Source organism: Vombatus ursinus, unplaced genomic scaffold (assembly GCF_900497805.2).
Source record: "Vombatus ursinus unplaced genomic scaffold, bare-nosed wombat genome assembly UNPS02015175.1, whole genome shotgun sequence".
In the NCBI taxonomy this organism is placed as follows: domain Eukaryota; kingdom Metazoa; phylum Chordata; class Mammalia; order Diprotodontia; family Vombatidae; genus Vombatus; species Vombatus ursinus.
In genome coordinates this window covers 23738925-23759547 of record NW_020954953.1, presented here as the reverse complement: position 1 = coordinate 23759547, position 20623 = coordinate 23738925, and the positions used below count along the sequence as shown (strand labels likewise).

Sequence of the window (20623 nt, the reverse complement as noted above, 5' to 3'; positions counted from 1 at the left end):
GCTGCTGAATGAATTATGAGCCAGTTTGGGAACGTGTTCAGGTCACCTTAATGACGGGACTACAGCTGGTTGGCCAGCAGGCTGAGGGAGCCATTTCTGTAAAGGGATGCAACAGGATTTGGGGGGAGGGGAGGAAGAAGAGGGGAAAGCAGTGGAAGGAGAAAGAAAAAAAAAAAGGAAAGCCATTTATTTCAGCTAGCTTTGTCTTGGATCTGGGCAGGGTCCAGAGCTGGTGATTTCAAACATCAGGCAAAAGCACAACATGCTTCCTTACCCTAATTAGAAGGGGGGGAAAGGGTGAGTCATGTTACACTAGCTAGTATCTTCCTTCCCTCTCTATAACGGCTAAATTGTAGCTTTAAAAGGAAGTGACATGGGGTGGGGAGAGACGTCAGCTGAGGACCACTTTTTTTTTTCCTAAGGGTCCACCCCATGGGTGGAGTCTAGCTTTCTTCCCAGTGTTGGCTGACTTAGAGCTCATGTAAACTAGTGGCAATTTCTGATCCCTCACTCAGGCTTTCTCCCTTTCAGTTTCTGATCCCCAAGTCCTCATGTCAAGGTCTTCCAGACACGAGGTATGTTCTTTTCATGCTATTTCCAGAAAACTTTGCATTTGTGGTAGATGGTGTTTGCTCTCTTTTCCCTTTTGTTATCCCCCCAACCCCCATTCTCCCTTGGCTTGATTCCTCCTGAAAAGCTCTGAATGGATTGTGGTAGAGAGCAGAGCCCAGAAGAGTCAGAGGATAAGAATAGGAGACTGAGGACGCTATTGATAACGTGGGCTCCTTCCCTTCGGAGACACAGGGAGGTTTCCTCCTTCAGAACCAGAATTTGTGTCTCAAGGATGGGGTGGGGTTCTTTCTGGGTGCTGTGTTGTTTTTTTGGGGGGGTGGGATGGTCATGGTTGCTCAATTTTTTTCTTTTGCCTGGGTTCCTTTTCCCTTGCAACAGATGAAATTGACGAGAATGTTCCTATTACATGTTGGTTTCTTTTGTGTCATGCAACATGTTCTTCGTCTGTGGTGTTCCTATGGTAACCACAAAAATACTATGCTAAATGGGGCCCTGGCATCAATCGGTGTGTGTATGTGTTTCTTTTGCAGTTTGTTGTTTTGTCTCTGAATGTGTGTATATGTATGTGTGTGTGTGTGTTACGTTTCTATTTGTGAGAGATCCTCCAGAGCTCTGGCTGCTACCCCTCCTCACTTTTCATTTTGGTTTTTCCCAGTCACAATGGGGCTGGGGGAGGGGGGTTGTCAAGGAAACAGGAATTTATGATTTACCTTCTTATTACTTAAAAAGAATTCTGTGGCCACAGTTCTGTAGCCCCACTAGTAATCAAAAATAAAACCCCCATATTTATGCAAGCACGTTTAATTCCTTTTGAGCGACTTGGATGTTTCTCGACATTTCCCATAAATACAGTAGTTTAAAGCAACGGGAAAGAACATTATTGATGAGAAGTGAGCTGCTTGTTGTGAAGGTTCGAAGTGGGTCTGTATGTGGCAATTTACTGCTTAAAAACATGTACGCTTCTAACCCAGACATCCACCTAGCCTGAGCCTCCATTACCTAAAACGTCTAAACATGTAAAAGATGAGGCGTTTTCATCATCCTCAGCTTATCACAACACCCAAGTTCAACAAGTGTGAGAGGATAACATAACAGCGTGCATGAAGTGACTGTCCCACACTAATCACAACTTTCCAATTTTACATCTGTACTGTTGAAGGTTCACTAAAATATAAGGCTTACTAATACAAGGCTGATGGATCCTCTCTTCCCAAACTGGGACGTGATGAACTCTGATGACCCAATACCCAACTGAATAAGTTATTTTTTTCCCTTGTGAGTTCAAAGGAGTAAAAGAATTGGGTAAAAGGGTCAGGGGAACGTAAATCTAAAACAACTGTAATGGTTCCTCTCAATATTCCTTTCATAGATAAGAAATTAATATTTTCACATGATGTAAATGAAAGGAAACTTTAATTCCTCAAGATTAATGAGCAAAGCTAAATATACTCATCTGAATGACCCATCTATCAAAAGGAGTTATTCTTAACAATGCTATCTTCTCTTGCACATAGTTAGAATCCAGGCTGCCTGTGAGGGATAATGATGTTGCATAACATAGGGTGGAGGGAGGAAAGAAAAGTTCTAGCAAGAAGGGAGGTAGCTGTAAGTTGTTTTGGACCAGTTCCTACCTGATTTAAACTACAACTGCTGTTTCCTAGCCCAGAGAATATAGTTTTAAGATATGCTCCTTTTGATTTGCATACTTGTTTGACCTTAATAGACTAGGGATCTGGAAGAACTATCTTCTCTAGTTTTGTCTCTGTCTTTTGGTAGAGTTTTGTAAAGGTCATTTAGTCCTTTGATTTTCCCATCTGTGAAGCAAAGGATAATATTTCATTGCCAATCTCTAAAATATATTGAAGTGTGGCAGTAGGAAGATGAGGTGGTTTTATTTTTAAAAGTTATGGTCTTTGAGATCTTTTTCTGCTATTAACTGCATTTTTTTTTCAGTTGTGCTTTGTCACAGAGCAGAAGTCTTTAGTATTTAGAACATGAAATACCTGAAATTGTAAATCGAGCTACTGAAATTCTAACTGGCACTAAATGGTAGTAAAGGTGGAGAGATTATTCAAAGGTTATGTGAACCTAGAAATATGTAACATTAACTACAGAATGGCATTTATCATGGAAAAGTACAGGTTAGTACATGTGGAGAAATAATTGTAATGCAGATGTTCAATATTAGCAACGATTCCTTGGAAAGCAGTAAGACCAATAGACTATACCTAAAGTTGATAATAGGCTACATGCAAGAATGCAAATCTACTATGAAGTTCTTCCAAGAAAAAAGCTAATAGTATTTTCACATTAAATCACAAACACATTGCCTTTCTACTGGCTGTGATGTGGTCACTCCTGGAACACAGTTTTCAGTCCCAGGTTCTTAACTACCGTAAACACCCACTGGACAGAGTTCAAGGAAGAGGAGAAACCAGAGTGATTAAAGGGATGAAAGTATTGCCAAAAATCACTATGTTCCACTTGGATACTGGATTAAGGTTAAAGGGTAGCAGCAGTTTTCCCTGTAATCCTAATGGGAAGGTCTCGGGAAGCCTCATCAGAATGCCATTAACCCAGAAACTGAGGCAAAGGACTCAGCAGGTGATGCTATCCAGGGGCACCTTAATTTTGACAATCTGCAATTATTCAGCATGTACTGTCTGCAGAACAGCCCTGAAAGTGCTAGGTTGTGAAAAAACAAGCTTAAAATATAATCGGCATGGGTGTAAATACAGATGCAGAAAAGTACAACTATACCAACAGGCACAGAATTAAGAAGAGAATGAGAAAGGTGAAAATGGATAATGGAAAACTAATGAATATTTCAGGCTCTCATGTGCTCGAAGGTAAAGGGATTGAACTAGAGGGTGTGCAGGGTTATTGTGAGGGGTGGTGATGAATATGGACTATGAAGAGAGCAACTGATAGCTTGGAACTTGTTTTAGTTCTAGTTTTATCCAGAAACACACATAACGATAAAAATTCACATGATATGAATTGTAAGTCACTTGGGAGCAGAGCCTCTGTTTGTATCCCTAGCACTTAGCAAAGGGCCTGGTACATAGTAGTCACTTAGTAATTATTAATTGGTGATAGAGTGATTTGTCATTTACAAGGCCCTTTCCTCACAGAAGTGACACAATGCAGTAGCATGAGCACATTCTCTGCAGTCAAAGTGTCTATGTTCAAATCCCATTTCTGATGTTTGTTGCCTTGTGACCTTAGACAAGTCTTTTCTTCTCGAAGACTACGATTTGTCTTTACTTGTAAAATGACGGTATTGGACTAGGACTCTGAGGCCCCTTCCAGCCCTAAATCTCTAATCCTTTAGTCATAGGGGATGGAGTTTTAATAGCCCTTTTTTACCAATGGGGGTGATGGTGGTGGTAGTGGTAGGAGAGGCAGCTAGGTGGCATAGTGAATAGAGAGCTAGGCTTGGAGTTACAAAGACCTGAGTTCAAATCCAGCCTCAGACACTTACTAGCTGTGTGATCCTGGGCAAGTCACTTAACCCTGTTTGCCTCAGTTTCCTCATCTGTAAAATGAGCTGGAGAAGGAAATGGCAGACCAGTCCAGTGTCTTTGACAAAAAAATCCCAAATGGGATCATGCAGAGCTGGATATAATTGAACATATTTTACCAGTAGAGGAAACGGAAGTTCAGGAAAGTTTAAAAGCTTTGTGCCCAGGGTCACACAGCTAGTTGATAAGCTAGGATCTAGATTCTGATTTTTTTTCTTTCTGATTCCAAGGTCAAACCTCTTCTTGTTGTATCTCAGTGCCACAACAGGGATGGTGGACATCTTTCCTGCGTTTCTTAGTATCATGGAGTTCCTTTTAAAGTATAGCTGCTTCTCAGCTTGACTTACACCTTAAAGAATCGATGTCACTCGGGACATCATGTCACACAGGATCATCACCTAGTGACCTTTGAACCTACACCAACTTTGTGATATAGAATTTATCAGTGAGCTGCATCCATGTGAGAGTAGGATAGAGAAACAGATGAGACAGAGATGAATCTGCCAAAGATATTGACCTATTTCACCCTTTGTACTTAATTCTCATATAATGAACTAACCATTGGGATAGTTTGTTTTCAAAATAATTCTTGATGTCTTTTGTATTTACATTACCTACATTTTCTAGTATATTCTCAAACTTCCTCTCAGAGAGCCATCAGTTATAACAAAGAATTAAAAAGAGAGAAGAAAAAGTTCAGGAAAACTATTGCCTGGGAAAAGTCTGAAATTATTAGCATTGTTCTGGACCCATAACTTCCCACCTCTGCAAAGAACAGTGAGGTTGAAGAAGGGAGGAAACATCTTCCTATATCTATGTCTTCTTTAGGAATAAGCTTGATTATAATTTTTTTTAAGACAGTTGGGGTTAAGTGACTTACCCAGGGTCACACAGCTAGTAAGTGTCAAATGTTTGGTCTGAGGCCGGATTTGAACTCAGGTTCTCCTGACTTCAGGGACAGTGCTCTATCCACCACGCCACCTAGCTGCCCCTTGATTATAATTTCTAGCTGGCACTAAATAGAAGTAAAGGAAGGGAGGACTATTCAAAGGTTATATAAACCTAGAAAAATGTGACATTAATAACAATGGCATTTATCTTGGAAAAGTGCAGGTTAGTACATTGTTTTGTTGTTCTGGTCGTTTGATGTTGTAGTCACTGTGCATAATATTTTCCTGGTTCTGCCTTGATTTATTTTCCTCTGATTCTATTAGTTCATTATTTTTTGAGCTGGGGGTTAAGTGAAAGTCAGAGGAGATTATAGAAATTGGCTATGTGAGAGGACTTGTCCTTTCCTACGACTTAGTTACTCCCCTTGTACTACCTCCTTCTCTCCCTCCTAGCTTTTAAGATCTACTTTAATCTTCAGGGGAAGATTGGATATTGTGGCTTCTGAAAAGGTAGTTGTGCCTCCAAGTCAAACCTTGGAGTGTGTGGGGACACCCATCCATCCATAGATGTGCATATTCACTTTCATTCTGTTATCTCAGCAGTGGAATGTTTGGTGAAGGGAGAGGAGAAAAAGTTTTAGTCCATAGGATGGATCTGTGCTAGAAATACTTCAAAAGCGTTACAGCAAGCTCATTCAATTGCTGCCTGAGTTTGACAAAGTTTGACAAAGAATTGAATTTGTTAACACAGGCACCATGCATTCTTCTGGGATTTTCAAGGCTGAAGTGACTGAAGCCCAAGTCTATCTTACCTTTGTTGATTTTAATAACCCATCTTTCCACAGAATGCAAAGGCAGATTATCATCGGAAACACTGTGAAAATGCTGAGGCTGAGTATATCTGGCGTTAGCCAAATTTTAAGATAAAGATGAGAGAAACACATTGATCTTGTATAAAGTAGTTGGTTTCTTTCCAAATACCATCTGCTCTCTTATGTGCTTTTCAACTCTCTGTGGTCAGAAGTTAGCCTAGGTTGATGAAATTCCTAAGAATTATCTACTTATGGCAAGTGAATCTTCTCAGGATTTTGTGTTCAGCAAACATAAAGTCATTTCTTGAAAACTGGAGAGTTTATGTAGGCTATAGGCTTTTCAGAGCCTTAATTTCTTTTCCTCCTTCTTTCAGTCTTTTTATTTTTGCTCACCAGTAACAGAAGCTAGAATTGTAGGAAGGTGAAATTGAAATTACTTATTTTGATTATTTCTTAGTTCTCTGGAAAGGTTTGGTGATATGTTTCTGTGTGAGTATGTGTGTGTACATGTATATATACATATATGTATGTAAATACATATTCATAATTCATAAGAATATGCACATACATGTTCATACTTCATAAGAATATGTATATGCATATTCAATATTCATAAGCATGTTATATGTAGATGTTGATGCCTGGTAAATGGAAGCCTGGTAATCATTCCAGTCAGGGTAGAAGGGAAGATTTTGGAGGACAGGCAGACTTCTATCCTTATTATGGAAGTGGGAAAGCAATAAATTGGAGACAGACCTGAACAAGGTGGAAAGAAGAGGGGAAAGACTGAAAATCTCAAGTTGAACTAAAGCCAATTGGGCAGTTGGCTGAGCCTAGAGAAAGTTTCGTTAAAGAAATTCTGAGTTTGAGAAGCAGGAACAGCCAGGTCCCTCTGCTTTCTGGAGAAGCAGTTCTGGTTTGAATCTTTTTTAAAAAAATTATACTTATCTTATTTTTAATTTACAAAATTAAACAAGCGTTTCCACAACATAGTAGAATAAAAAAGGATGATTGTGCATGAGACTGCAAATCTATTATGCAAATCTAACTGAATCTTGAGGTTATACTTGGAAAATTGTGGCATATTCATTTTTGTGTACATTGCCCTCATCCTATCCAGATCCCAAGTACCTTGTATTTTGTAGGCGCTCAATGCATAAGTGAATGAATAGGCAGAAAGGACCTTGTTTCCTCTTGTATCAGTGACTGAATAAGAGATCATAGCTACTCTGGAATGGAAAGCAAGGTAGGAATAATGATAACAACATCAGCATTTAAGTGGCATTTTAAGGTTTGTAAAACACTTCACATGCATATGCATTATCTACTTTGGGTCTCACAACAACCCTGTGGGGTAGGTAGTATAGGTTTTATTCCCCTTTTTTTACAGAAAAGGGTACTGAGTCTCAGACAAAGTAAGTAAGTTACTCATGATCAGAAGCTTAGTATCTGGCAGCAAACTCAGGTCTTCTGACTCTAAATTCAGAGCAATTATCATAGTGCCATGCTGCCTCCCTGAGAACTAAGCAGAGAAGCCAGACTTTGAAGTGGAGTAGCCCTGGCCTCTGTTTCTGTGTGATGTGCTTATAATATGCTGTCAATGGGTATATAATGTTTGAGATTTGTCATGCTGCTGTGAAGTTAACTTTTGCTTTTTAATTGGCTGACTGAGTATGTGATAGTTGGACTTCCTCTTGCTTCTAGAATGAATTATAAACTGCTTTTCTTTAGCTTTTAAAGCCCTACCCAACCTGTTCTTCTAGCTCATTGGGTATTATTTGTTCTTCTTCACTCGCTTTACTCTCTGCCCAAATTGGCCTTTTCTCTGGCCCTCACCTTCCTGTCTCCTTGACTTTGCCATGGTCTTCCCCCAGGCCTGGAATGCACATCTCCTTTACCTCTGGCACATTGAGTTCCTCTCTTCCTTTAAGATGCAACTCCAACTGAGACATGTTAAAGACCTTAGCTTAAAAAGGCCAAGTTTTCCCACTGCATCCAGGGCCATCTCCAGTTGTCCTGATTTATATCTTCCTACTGGACCCAGATGACTCAGGAGGAGAAAGTGAGGCTGGTGACTTTGCACAGTCCTGCCTCACTTAAATCCAATTCACTTGCAAGTCATGGCATCACTTTCCTGATGTCGTGGTCCTCTTTGAGAATGAAGAACCAGGCACAGCTAGGTGGTGCAGTGGATAGAGTTCTGGCCTTGGAGTCAGGAGGACCTGAGTTCAAATCCGGCTTCTGACACTTGACACTTACTGTGTGACTCTGGGCAAGTCACTTAACCCCAATTGTTTCACCAAAAAAGGAAGGGAAAAAAAAGAGAATTAAGGACCAACAACAACCAACACAGATACACCAACTTCTGCATGTAGCCTTTCCAAATTCCCCCAATGTTAGTATCCTCCCTCCTAAACTACCTTGTAATTAACTATTTTTCTCTCTCTATTTCTCCATCTCTGTTCCCTCTTTCTCATCCTCTTCGCCTCCTTCCTTCCCCCTCTTCTTTCTCCCCTTTCTCTGTCATTCTCTGTCCCTCCCTCTCCACATCTCCCCCCTCTCTTTCTCCTTCCTTTCTTTCTTCTCCCCCTTTCCCCCCTCCCCCTCTCTTTCCCCTCTTCTTCCTTTTCTCCTCCCCCCTTTCTCCTTTTCACTCTTTCTCCACTTTAGTCCCCATCTTTCTCCCCATTTGTCCTTCTCCTTCTCTCCCTCTTCCCCTCCATGCCTCTGTTTCTATCTCCCTCTCTCTCCATTTTCTCTCTTTCCCCCCCTTTTTCTTCCCTCCTCCCTCTCCCTTTCTTCCTCCTTCTTTCCCTCCTTCTCCCTCTCCCTATCTGTCCCTGACCTCCTCTCCCTGTCTTCCTCCATCTCTCCTTCCCTCCCTCTGTCTCTATCCCCCTCTGTCTCCATCATTCTCTCTTCCTCTCTCTTTATCTCCATCTCCCTCCCCCTCCCCCTTCTCTCCATATATACTAGTGTATATATATATATGTATACACACACATATATATATACATGCTAGTATATAATAATGTATTACCTATATGCTGTGTGTATTGTTATATGATTTTATATGTACTTGTCTCCCTCATTAGAATAAAAGCTAATTGTGAGCAGGATTGTTTCATTGTTTGTACTTGGATCCCCAGCACTAACACACCCTTGAAACATAGTAGACACTTAATAAATACTTGATTGAGTAATTGTTTGAAAAGTGCTGAAGAGTGTGCAGGGCAGGAGCTGCTTTGCCAAAGTCAAAGCTTAAAGAATAAAAAATCTTTTCTAAAAAGTCTTTCACAGATAGCAAAAGCAAGCAGCAAAGTAAATCACACTGGAAAAAAAAGGCATCTTCTGTTTGGAGATGCTGCTTGCATTTCATCTTCACCTTGTAGATGATTTTTGTGAATTCCTCTGGCAAAAAAAAAAAAATGGCCTCTCCTTATGACCAGCCTGGTTTTGCAAAGCTGGGCAAATTTGCAAAGCTGGGCCTCAGACAATGGCCAGAGTTTGTCATTGAGCCTGTACCTGAAGCTTTTCCAGATAAGTGGGACCAACTGGTTTGTCTCTGCTAACATACATATGTAGGCTTTGAGAACCCAGCCAGGGTCATCTGTGCCATACTGGGGATCTCAGTGGAGGAAATGTCCCGTTGAGCTCCTCACAGGAAGCCATATGTCCCTTTGCCACAATTAAGTTTCAATTATCCTCCAGTTTGCTCTCTTGTTTATTAGTTATTAGATTATTATTATTAGTTATTGAATATTGTTATATCTTGGTGCACATCAGAAGACTAAAGACAGAAACCATAACTGAGTGATAAATTCCTGAATTTTTCTATTTATCCCAATCACTAACATGTAGTGACTGATGACTCCTGATTTTCCCCTTGCCCTTTGTTACCTTCCCTTCAACCTTTGAATTCCTCTGTTGAAGTATGGAAGCAGTATTCACTATGTGCCTGAAGGATGGAAAGGGTTAAGAACAGTGCTCCTCAGAATGGGGTCTGGGGACCTAGGAGAGTCCCTGAGACCCTTTTGGGGGTCTGTGAGATCAAAACTAGTTTCATAATAAGACTAAGATATAATTTGCCTGTTAAAATATTCTTCCCTTTTCCAACTACATATTTGAGGGGCAGGTTGGTGGTGCAGTGGATAGAGCACTGGCCCTGGAGTCAGGAGGACCGGAGTTCAAATACAGCCTCAGACACATAACACTTACTAACACTAGCTGTGTGACTCTGGGCAAGTCATTTAACCCCAGTTGCCTCACAAAAAACCAAACAAACCAACTACTTATTTGTGTGAAGCCAAATTTTCTTCTTATACTTCAGCCAAAACAATATAATTTAATAGATTGAATTGCAGAAGCAGATATGAGAAAAAAGCTATCTTCTATTAAGCCAGACATTAAAGAGGTTTGCAAAAATGTGCAAAACAATGCAATTCTTCTCATTGATTTTTTTGGAAAATATAGTTTTCTAAAAAATTATGTTTTTATGTTAACATGTAATTGATTTTGTTATTAAATGAATAAATATTTTAAAATTTTATCAGTTTTAATTTATAATAAGGAAAATACTGATAGATGTAAAATCCACATTTGCAAAAGTTCTTTAGTGTCCTCAATAGTTTTTAAGAGAATAAAAGGGTCCTGGGACCAAACTGTTTGAGAAAAGCTGAGCTAGTGTATCATCACCTTTCCCTTCTTCCCTACACTCTTCTGTTATTTATGCTAAAATCTTCAGGTAATCCTTGCTAAAAGTCATATTTCTACTTATCTTGTTACCCTCTGCCCCCAACAGCTCAACAGTCATATACTATTTACCTTAATTCCTATACAGCTCTACCCCTATAAGGTTGTACCCTAATAAAGTTTAGGAATAATGAGTGGAAATTGTAAAGAGGAAGATGTAAGAGGTGGGGAAGGAAGGAAGAAGGCTTTGTTTTTTTTCTTTTGGCAATTGGGGTTAAGTGACTTGCCCAGGGTCACACAGCTAGTAAGTGTAAAGTGTTTGGCCTGAGGCTGGATTTGAACTCCTGTCCTCCTGACTTTAGGACCAGTGCTCTATCCACTGCGCCACCTAGCTGCCCCAGGAAGGGAGAAAACTTGATAACAATTAGGGCTTTACAAAAGTGAAAAGGGCTGCCTTAAGAGCGGTGAAGAGACCACAGGGGATTCTTGCCCAGGTATGGGTGATACTACATGGACTAAAGTCCTTTCTCACTCTGAGATTCTGTGATAATCAACTTTTATTGCATCATCTCTCAACTTCCACCACTTTTTTCTCAATAGGAAATTTTTTTAATCTATCTACAGCATCAAGTAATTAACGTTTCCCATACATTGAAGATAAGCCATGTGTGATGTAACTCCCAATTCCATTAAATAGACGTTAAGCACCTATTTTGTATGTGGTACGATCCTACAGACATAAAGATGAAGCAATGCCTGGCGTTAGTTCCAAAAGCTTGTGTATTTAAAAATCAAAGGGTTGTTGTGCAAAGTTATCTCTGAGGTTGCCTTTATCAAAGAAATGCTCTAACTTATTTGTGAGGCTCAAATGCAGTATTTTGTTCTCCTGATTCAGATAATCACCAGTCAAATTAATAATTATCACTTGAATAAACTATGATTTCAATGCAGATAATTTCGATGAGCGAACTCTATTTATTTTTATTCTATTTTGTAATTTGTTTTAAGACTAAAACAGTAGTTTTATATCTGCAATGAAAATATAAGCATTGCATATATTTTAACTCTCCCCTCCCCACTCTTCCTTATTAAATGATAGAATATTGTAAGGGTACAGAGGAAGTTTTTGTTCATAGTTACCAATGCTAGAAACTTTGTAATGAATGATAATGATGATGATGATAGCTTAATGGCTAACACTTCAAGGTTTGCAAAGTGCTATATGTGTTACCTCATTTGATCCTTTTAACAATCCTAAATGAATCAAGTGAAATGAAAAAAGTCTGAAGCTTGGAGTGTGAGCTCCTTAAAGTGGAAACTGTTGTCTTTGTATCCCCACAGCACCTGTAGACCTTAATTAGAAGCTTGTTGATTGATTGGTTAAGGATTTAGTTAATTAAATCCTAAAAAGTTGGGGATGAGGTGTTAAGCCTGTCATTGAAAATTGTTCCACCTTTATGAGAAAATAATTGCTACAAATTTGATGTTATTTTGTAGTGTTGGAGAGTTAAACCCATAAAATATTTTAAACTGTTTAAGGGTTAAAAAAAATTCAAATTATGCTCATTGTGAGAAATTGTGTTGTTGCTAATGCTTGCCACTTGGCATGATCAGGATTAATAGCTAACAAGAAGAGGTATTTCAAAATTGTCAAATCAGCCACCTACATTAAAAAGCACAGGTTCCCTAGAAAAGTGGTTGAATCTTCTCTTCTGTTCAGGGATAGACCAGCTAGCTTTTCAAGGACCCTTTTAGTACTGTGAATTTATGAAGAACCACTTGAAAATATTGATGGTAAACTTTGCTTTGAGGGAGAACTCTTATCTTTGGGTAAAAACTCTTGGTAATAAGTGAGGATGCTTTTACGCCCATCTGTTGTCCTCCAGACGTACTCTTCTCCCAGCCACCTCAATACTTATCCCTTCCTTTGTATAATAAGAAAATAGGATCGATTCCCAAACAGCACCTAGAATGGGGAGTAAGTAGTCAGTCTGGAGGATGTGCAGTTTTTTGTCATGTTTGCTTATCCCATACCTTGATCCCAAGCTGTATTGTTGACGGTTTATTAAAACATCTGATGCTTGAGTTTTGATTCCAAGCTTTTCTCCTTCCCATGCATGCATTGCAACCAGCCTATTTTCTGTCTTTCTCTCTTCTTAGGCCAGTGATTTCTCAGCTCTGACTGATTTCTTCATCTGCTCTAGTAAATGTTTCTGTCATCAGGCCTTGTCTCCCAGTAGTCCCCCATCTTGTCACTGGACCACAAGCTTCTCCACACCTTCTTAAGCTCTTTCTGCTTTGGGTTTTCACTTGAAAATAGTACAAAATAGAAGACCAATGTTGTCTAGGCTCTCGTGGGATTTTTGCAAACTTAGGCCCACACCCCTTGTAGGCAGGTCACCCTAAATCTTCTGAGGGTGGATGCTCAGCTTCAAAAGAGGGATAGGGAATGGGAGGGGAGAAGAAAACCTATGAAACTGAACCACCACTCCTAATAAAACCTCTCTTGGTAAGACCTTGGTAGAAAACCAAAGGATTAATTTAAGACCACTGGACTGGGCGTCAGGAGTTTGGATTCCAGCTTGCATGCTTACTAGCTCTATAACTCATAGAGTTGCCTCTTACAGTGCAATAATATTCTGTTTTATTCTGTTATAACTAATGCCTACCAACTTTGTTTCCATTTCATTTCTACCATAGAGAGTGAAACAAAGTCACTCTTTTTTTTTGAGAAATGAAAGGTAAACTTTATTTTAACATTTAGTAGTATTTTATTTTTTCTAATTACTTGTAAAGATAGTTTTCAACATTCATTTTTGTAGAAGTTTGAGTTCCAAATTTTTCTCCCTCCACCCTCTCTGAGACAGCAAGCAATCTGATATAGGTTATATGTGTACAGTCATGTTAAACATATTTCCACATTAGTCATATTGTGAAAGAAGAATCAGAACAAAAGGGAAAAAACAGAAGAAAGAAAAAATTTAAAGAGGAAATAGTATGCTTTGATCTGCATTCAGACTACACAGGTCTTTCTTTGGACGTAGTTAGCATTTTAGAATTGTCTTGTGAGCCACTCTTGGAGACTGTCTGCTAAGTTTTAGCAAGAAGGGTTATAAGTCATCTATGGAGAGAGGAACCCCACTTGAACAACCATTAACCAAGCTAATGCCCAAACAGGAAAGGAAACTTTCTTCCCCAGATTTTCCACAATTAAATAGATGCTAGTCTCTACATGTCATCATCAGAAATTGCAAAAACTGCATTGTTGGTCTAATTATACAGTTTTTCCTGTATTGGGTATTTCTCTTGGACCATACCAACCTCTGTGGCAATCTCTGTTGCTGAATTTTTGCTCTGTGAGATAACTATTTCTTCACTTCAATATCTGCCCCAATTTTGAAGAAAAAAAATATACCTCTGCCACACACACAGAGTTACACATATATTCCCTCCTTCCTCTCCTTTCTCTAGGATACCAGGAAGCAACAGCAGATCTGAACAAATCTGAAGAGAACTTTATTCTTTTTTTAATGACCATACCTACTCAGCAGCTTAATTGAGTGTTTCTGGGTGTTCAGGTAAATGTCTGAAAATAATATATCCCTTTTCTGTAGAGATGAAAACAATTCTTGAAATCCTCCTGCAGGCTTTGATGTGAATGTCTTAGTAAAACTGGTCTTGTCATGGCCTGCTGTTTACCTAGGTTGTGTGGTTACCAGAATTAAGTTAGCGCCACTCTCCAGGATCTCTACCCGTTTGCTTCTATGTGTAACATTTTAGTTCTCGTCTAGTGAGTGCCAGGCAGTTTTTACTTTCAAACTTTACAATTTTATATTAAAAGTTTATTTTCATAGAGAATCTGTGGAGGGTTTTTTTTTGGTTTTTGATAGGTTTCAAGGTACAGAAGGGTGGCGGTGTGCTACAGTGGAAGAAGCCTGGATTTGGAATCAGAGAATCTGGATTCTGTTTTAGGGCTGTCATTTGTTACATGTATGATGTGGAGGAAATCACTGAACCTCTTCAGGCCTAAGTTCTTATCGATGAAGTGAGAGAGTTGGAAGAGAGATAGCCTGTGGGGTCCCATCTACTGCTAAACCTATGATCCCAAGTTCCTTAGGTTTTAGAAATATTCTTTAGGAACTTAAAGGTTTGTTTATGTGACAATTTTATCTGAAAATACTTGAGCCCTTAGATAGTTGCCTGAGTTTTTTCCTCCTTCCTTCCTTCCTTCTTTCTTTCCTTCTTTCCTCAAAGCTTACGTTTGGAACTAGCATTTAATTAATTATTTTTTAGCCTTCCTTTATCTAGTTGGGGTCCAGTGTAAAACAGGAAAAAAATTTGGTGGGGGAGTGGGCCTACTGTACTAATGTCATATTTCTATAGCTCATTACAGTATCATCATTTTCTAATTTAATCTTTATAACAGTGCTGTCAGATAGAACAGATCTGATCATTTACCATACCTCCACTCCCCAAGAAGTGAAGTGACTTAATTTTATGATCCCTGTAGGGTTTTCTTGGCAAAGATAACAGAGATGTTTTGCTCTTTTGTTCTCCAACTCATTTTACAGATGAAAAAACTGAGGCAAACAGAGTTAAGTGACTTGCCCAGGGTCACACGGCTAGTACGTGTCTGAGGGCAGATTTGAACTCAGGTCTTCCTGACTCCAAGCCTGTATCCACGGTGCCACTTAGATGTCCCTTTTTAGGGTCCCACAGGTAAAGACAAATATCTGGGGTTCAAATCCACATCTTCTGACATCAAACCTCTCCATCTTTTGAATTTACCAAACTGTCTTAACATTGACACTTTGAATTGCTTTCAATCAGCTTTCTGAGCTTTGAATTGTGCTTCACTGGCATAGAAGATGATAAATTATCTTCTGGCCTACAGGGTTTCTCTATTTGCTACTATTAAAACAATGTAACAATTTCCCCAGAATTATGGTGATTCGGTTTGCTATGAATATGTTTTATCTAATTTCACCTGGACTTTTCTTGTAAAAAGACCATCATTCTATTCCTCCCTAATTTACTCACTATCCTACTCAAGGGTTATTTCCAAACTTCTCATCTTCCCTCAAATATTCCTTGCATCCTCTTATTCCACCTTCTCTGCCAAGGACCCTTACCTCATGCTTCACTTTAAAAAAAAAAAAGAAAGGAAGAAAGAAATTCACTGAGACCATTCACTGAGAATTCCCTTATTTCCCCTCTTTCTCACCTCACAGCACTCAGACATTTTCTGCCACTGTCTTCTTCGCTTTGGTCTCTCATGAAGAGGTAACCTTTCTCACCAAGGCCATCCTATCTACATGCACCCTTGAGACCATCCTTTCTTGGCTTCTTCAGCATACTGCCCCAGCTATCATCCGCCCTGGCTCTCTATTATTCAGTCTCTCCCTATCTACTTACTTGTTCCTTGCTCTTACCAATATGCCATGTATCTCCCATTCTCAAAAAAAAAGCCTCTCACTTGATTCTAATATTCTTGCTAGCTATTGTCCCATATGTCTTCTCCTCTATTTGGCTAAACTCCTTGAAGAAGACATCTGTATTCACGACCTCTACTTCTCTCCTCACATTCTCTTCTAGAGCTTCAACAGTCACTCATCCAACCTTATCATTCAACTGGAGCTATCCTCTCCAAAGTTGCTAATGATCTCTCAATGGCCAAATGTAATGGAATTTTCTTAGTCTTCATCCTTCTTGACCTCTCTGCAACATTCAACACTGTTATTCTTTCCTTCTGGATATGCTTAACCCTTTCCTGGTTCTACCTGTCTAAGTCTTCTCAGTCTCTTTTGCTGGAGGAATCTTAATAATCATCTAATCCAAACCACCTGTTTTTCAGATAAGGAAACTGAGGCCTAAAGGTGTGAAGTGCATGGCAATGTCTAGGGGAAAAAATTTGACACTATGTTTTTGACAGAAGTCTACCAGAAACAATTTTATTGTCATTATTCTATATCTAAGCATTTATATCTTGGAGAAATGTCAAAACTAATATATTCTGCCATGCTGTCTGACATCTCTCTTCCCCAAGATGATTTGATATAACGTTTCCAGCAATATTGAATAAAGAAATGTTATATTTAAAATATAGGGTTTGGGTTAATATTCTACTTCAACAAACAGCACAATAGTCAATTAATAACTACTCACTCTTCCTAGACCACTCCCCTCAATTGTTTTCCTAGAGTAATCAAAAGGTCCTCTGCCCTTGGATCAATATCTTGATCCTTTCTGAATTTAGAAGACGGCATTGCCCAGAAGTCAGCCTTAGTCAAGGGATGGGGAAGACAAAGTCCTCTTTCTACAATGTTTGCACCCTTAAAACATCTCCCCAAGAAAGGCCTGTTGTTCTTCTATACTATTTCAAGAAACGAAAAGTCCAGAAAAGTGGGGGTTTTTTAGGTTAGAGAAATACTTAGTTCCTAATATTTCTAGAGAAACTGAAAAAAAGGCTTTTTTCATATGCTTCTTTAGTAGTTAATGAATGCTGGTTGAATTGAACTGAATTTACTTGCCCAAGGTCACAGAGATAGGAACTAAATGATCCAGTAATAAACTCTAGCCCTCTGATTCCAAATCTCTTGTTCTTGCTGCTACACAGTGGTGAGTGGATATGGCATGTATTCTGTTCTCAGATAGCAGCAGAGCAGAGCCATGTTGTAGACAGTGCCGAACTTGATGTCAGGAATATCTGGATTCAAATCCACCGTCAGATAATTACTAGTTTTGTGACCTTGAGTGTGTCACAACCTCTGGGTGTCCCTGACAATTCCCTAACATTTTAAGTTGCAGAAAAAGTACTAATCTGTATTGATGAGGGAGTTTACTCAGCTGAGTTCTCTGTACTAATGAAATCCCAGGTCCTATCCCAAATGGTACAAATAATTTGGTTGCCTTGGTGGGGTTCATGAATGGGTTTTCCAGATGAAATCTGATATACTCAGCACCACATAGTAGAAACCTCCTAGAAGGAAAACCACATATGCATATCTGACAAAACTCTTATATAATTATGGGAAGAAAATGGATCAATGACAGTAGTCATGGTAATGTTATTGTTCAGGGCCTGAAAGATGGACCTTGTGATGAGGATTTTTTCCTTTACGCATTTCCCATTCTTTGGGAGCAACTGAGGGGAAGAGGCTAGTGTGCTACTCAGAAGAGAGCATCAGTCTCCCCAACGCTAATCCGCCAAGTGGTAGAATATAGAGGATGATAAAATATGGCAGCAAGGATCTGGTTGGCCCATGTCAGACCATTCTTCATCTGAGATGCTCATATCCCCTTCCGTTAAAATGATAACTCCTATTGGGTATGCTTCTGTACACTGGGTAAATCCCAGCCCAGTCCCAGGAAATCAGCAGCCTCAAACCCATTGATTGAACATGTAGACTGGATTTCTGGAAAGTTGAGAGAAGGTAATAAAACTTTTTTTTCCCTATTCCCAGAAGAAACGGAGGTCATTCATTATTCAGAGGCATATAGATAAGTGTCTCTGAGGTAGCTGCTGGCAAAAAAAAAAAATATCCACTTTCCAGGTAACTTCTCTTTTCCTTCTAGTAATTATAATAGAGGTATTCAGGGCTGTGTCTTCACATGAAGAGCAGTGGCTTTGGGTTCAGAGGACCTCTGTTCAAATTCTGCTTCTGATACAACCTTTTGTCCTTGGGCAGGTCACTTAAACTCCCTCAGTTACATCATCTGTATATATATGAGGAGGCTGGACTAGGTGGTGCCTGTGGTACATGATAGATGAGCCAAAGGGGTAGTGACGCTGCATGGGAGAGGTACCAAAGATCATGGATCAACTCAGTAGCTAGGTACTAATGAGGTGTTTCTTTCTGGAAACACACACACACTTTAGTATTACTCTGTTGCCAGGCCACCATCTTTATCCCTCTCTCTTAATAGCAATTCACAATACTGGATTGGGGCAACTGGATGAGAGTAAGATCCATGGCCCAACACAACCTAAAGCGTGTAGATAACCTGAGAGTGTGTACTGAAAGTGTGCATATTGAATCAATGATGTCATCTGTGTATGTGAAGGTGCTTAGTATTACACAGTACTAAGATCAGTACTGGAGATTAGATGTTACTGATACTTAGGGTGATTCGTTCCCTAGGTCTCCTTTTTTTGGGACATTGTGTTTCTCTTTCTGCTGTCAAATTGCCAAATTTGACGAATGCCTTTTTAGGGGTGTTGTGCCTAGCTGTGAAATTTATAAACACCTTCCAGCAGATGAAAGTACAACATCTAGCCTAAAGTGTTGTTGGGTTGTGGTTTGTTTTTTTTTTTTTTAATGAAAGAAGGAACTCTAAAAGTGATAACTGGAGATTACTCAATTTTAGAAGAACCTATATTCTATTTACCTTCTAATATATAACAGAAAGATCATTGTTTGTGACTCATTTTACTTCTTTCTTCTCTAGCTAGGAGAATGGTCTTCAAACTGGGGTAGTATATGTGCTCTGGCTCCATACTCTCTTCTCCCTTGTGGTTCTCGGGTACCCTGAGGATGATGGGGAGTATCTCTTCTGTTGCTATCGGCCCAGGCCCTGTCTGTGTCCCTGTCATTTGTTAAGGCCAATGACCAGCATCCCTAATTATTGTGTTTTACACAGGAATATTTACTTTGGAGATACAGCAGAAACAAATGTACATTTTCCCTAGCATCTCTGGGTCATTTCCTGCACTACCACTGTGGTCTCTGGGGGAGTAGGTTTGAAACTTATCTTATTTCCTGTATAACATTGGTCCTACCAAATTCACAATAAGTTGCATTATTACTGCCAGATGAATCCTTTTGCTAGGCTAGAATCCCAAGGATCTCTCTGTTTGCCTCCCTTCTTACATCTCTGTTTAAGAAAAAAAAAAAGGACAGAAAGCTATTTTCTTCCTTCCACTTGCCACCTATTGAAAAAAAAAAGATAAAAATTGCTCATAATAAATATGAGCAAAGTAAATTCTCCCAATGGCTTACACACAAAAGATACATACATGTGTATGTATATTGATAGATTGTTGTTGTTCATTCATGTCCAACTCTTTGTGACCCCTTTCGGGGTTTTCTCGGGAAAGATACATGAGTGGTTTGCCATTTCCTTCTCCAGCTTATTCTCCAGATGAGGAATTGAGGCAAACAGGGTTAAATGATTTACCCAAGATCACACAGCTAATAAGTGTCTGAAGCAGGATTTGAATTCAGGTTTTCCTCACTCCAGACCCAGTGCTTTATCTACTGCATAGATAGATAGAAGACAAATTAAGAAATTGTGTGTGTGTGTGTGTGTGTGTATTCTTCTGTACCCTAATTCCATTACCTCTCTGTGATGGGTAGCATGTTTCATCATTGGTACTCTGGAATCATGAATGTCACTGTGCTGATTGTAGTTCTTACAGTTTTCAAAGTCATTTGTTTTTATGATATTGTTATTATTATATAAGTTGTTCTGATTCTATTCATTTCATTATTCATTAATTTATGAAAGTTATTTCTCAAAATTGTTCATTTAAAAGTATTAATGTTATGCTAGGTGGTGCCGTGGGTGCTGTTGGGCCTGGAGTTAGGAAGATCTTAGTTCAAATCCTACCTCAGACACTTACTGGCTGAGTGACCCTGGGCAAGTCATTTAATCTCTGTTCGCCTCAGTTTCTTCATCTGTAAAATGGGGATAATAACACCTACCTCTCAGGGTTATTTCGGGGATCAAATGAGATAATAATTGGGCACTTAGCACAGTGCCTGGCACATACCAAGTACCATATAAGGGTTATTCTCATTCTTATTATATTATGTATTGTATAGGTGCAAGTAATTTCTCAATGAAGGAAGGTTGATCCAAACTGAATTTGAACTTGACATTTGAACTCCTGGGATAGTATAACTTACCTTGCCTCAGTTTTCAAATTTAAAATTATGAGGAAGGAAGAACATAAGCTCTCTTCTGCCTTGTTCATTCATTGATCAGTCATTGAATGGAGGTGTTAAAATATTTCCTTTCTGGTGAATCATCTGGTTATTTCTGGGCTTTCACTTCCTTGGACTCTCCTCCATTTCTGGACACTTCACTAAATGATGCCTTTGGCAGTTGGCCCTTGTGTGTGTTTCTGAAG

The 20623-nt window shown here is 39.3% G+C and overlaps 1 protein-coding gene across 1 annotated transcript in view; it reads left to right on the top strand.

The window, feature by feature from the left end:
• The first annotated feature begins 469 nt into the window (after nt 1-469).
• LOC114031407 (1-acyl-sn-glycerol-3-phosphate acyltransferase delta-like) overlaps nt 470-20623 on the top strand; it is a 183859-nt gene continuing 163705 nt past the window's right edge. The window contains exon 1 of the mRNA XM_027846469.1: nt 470-575. The gene's annotated coding sequence lies outside the window, so the exon portion shown is untranslated. The remainder of the gene's footprint in view (nt 576-20623) is intronic.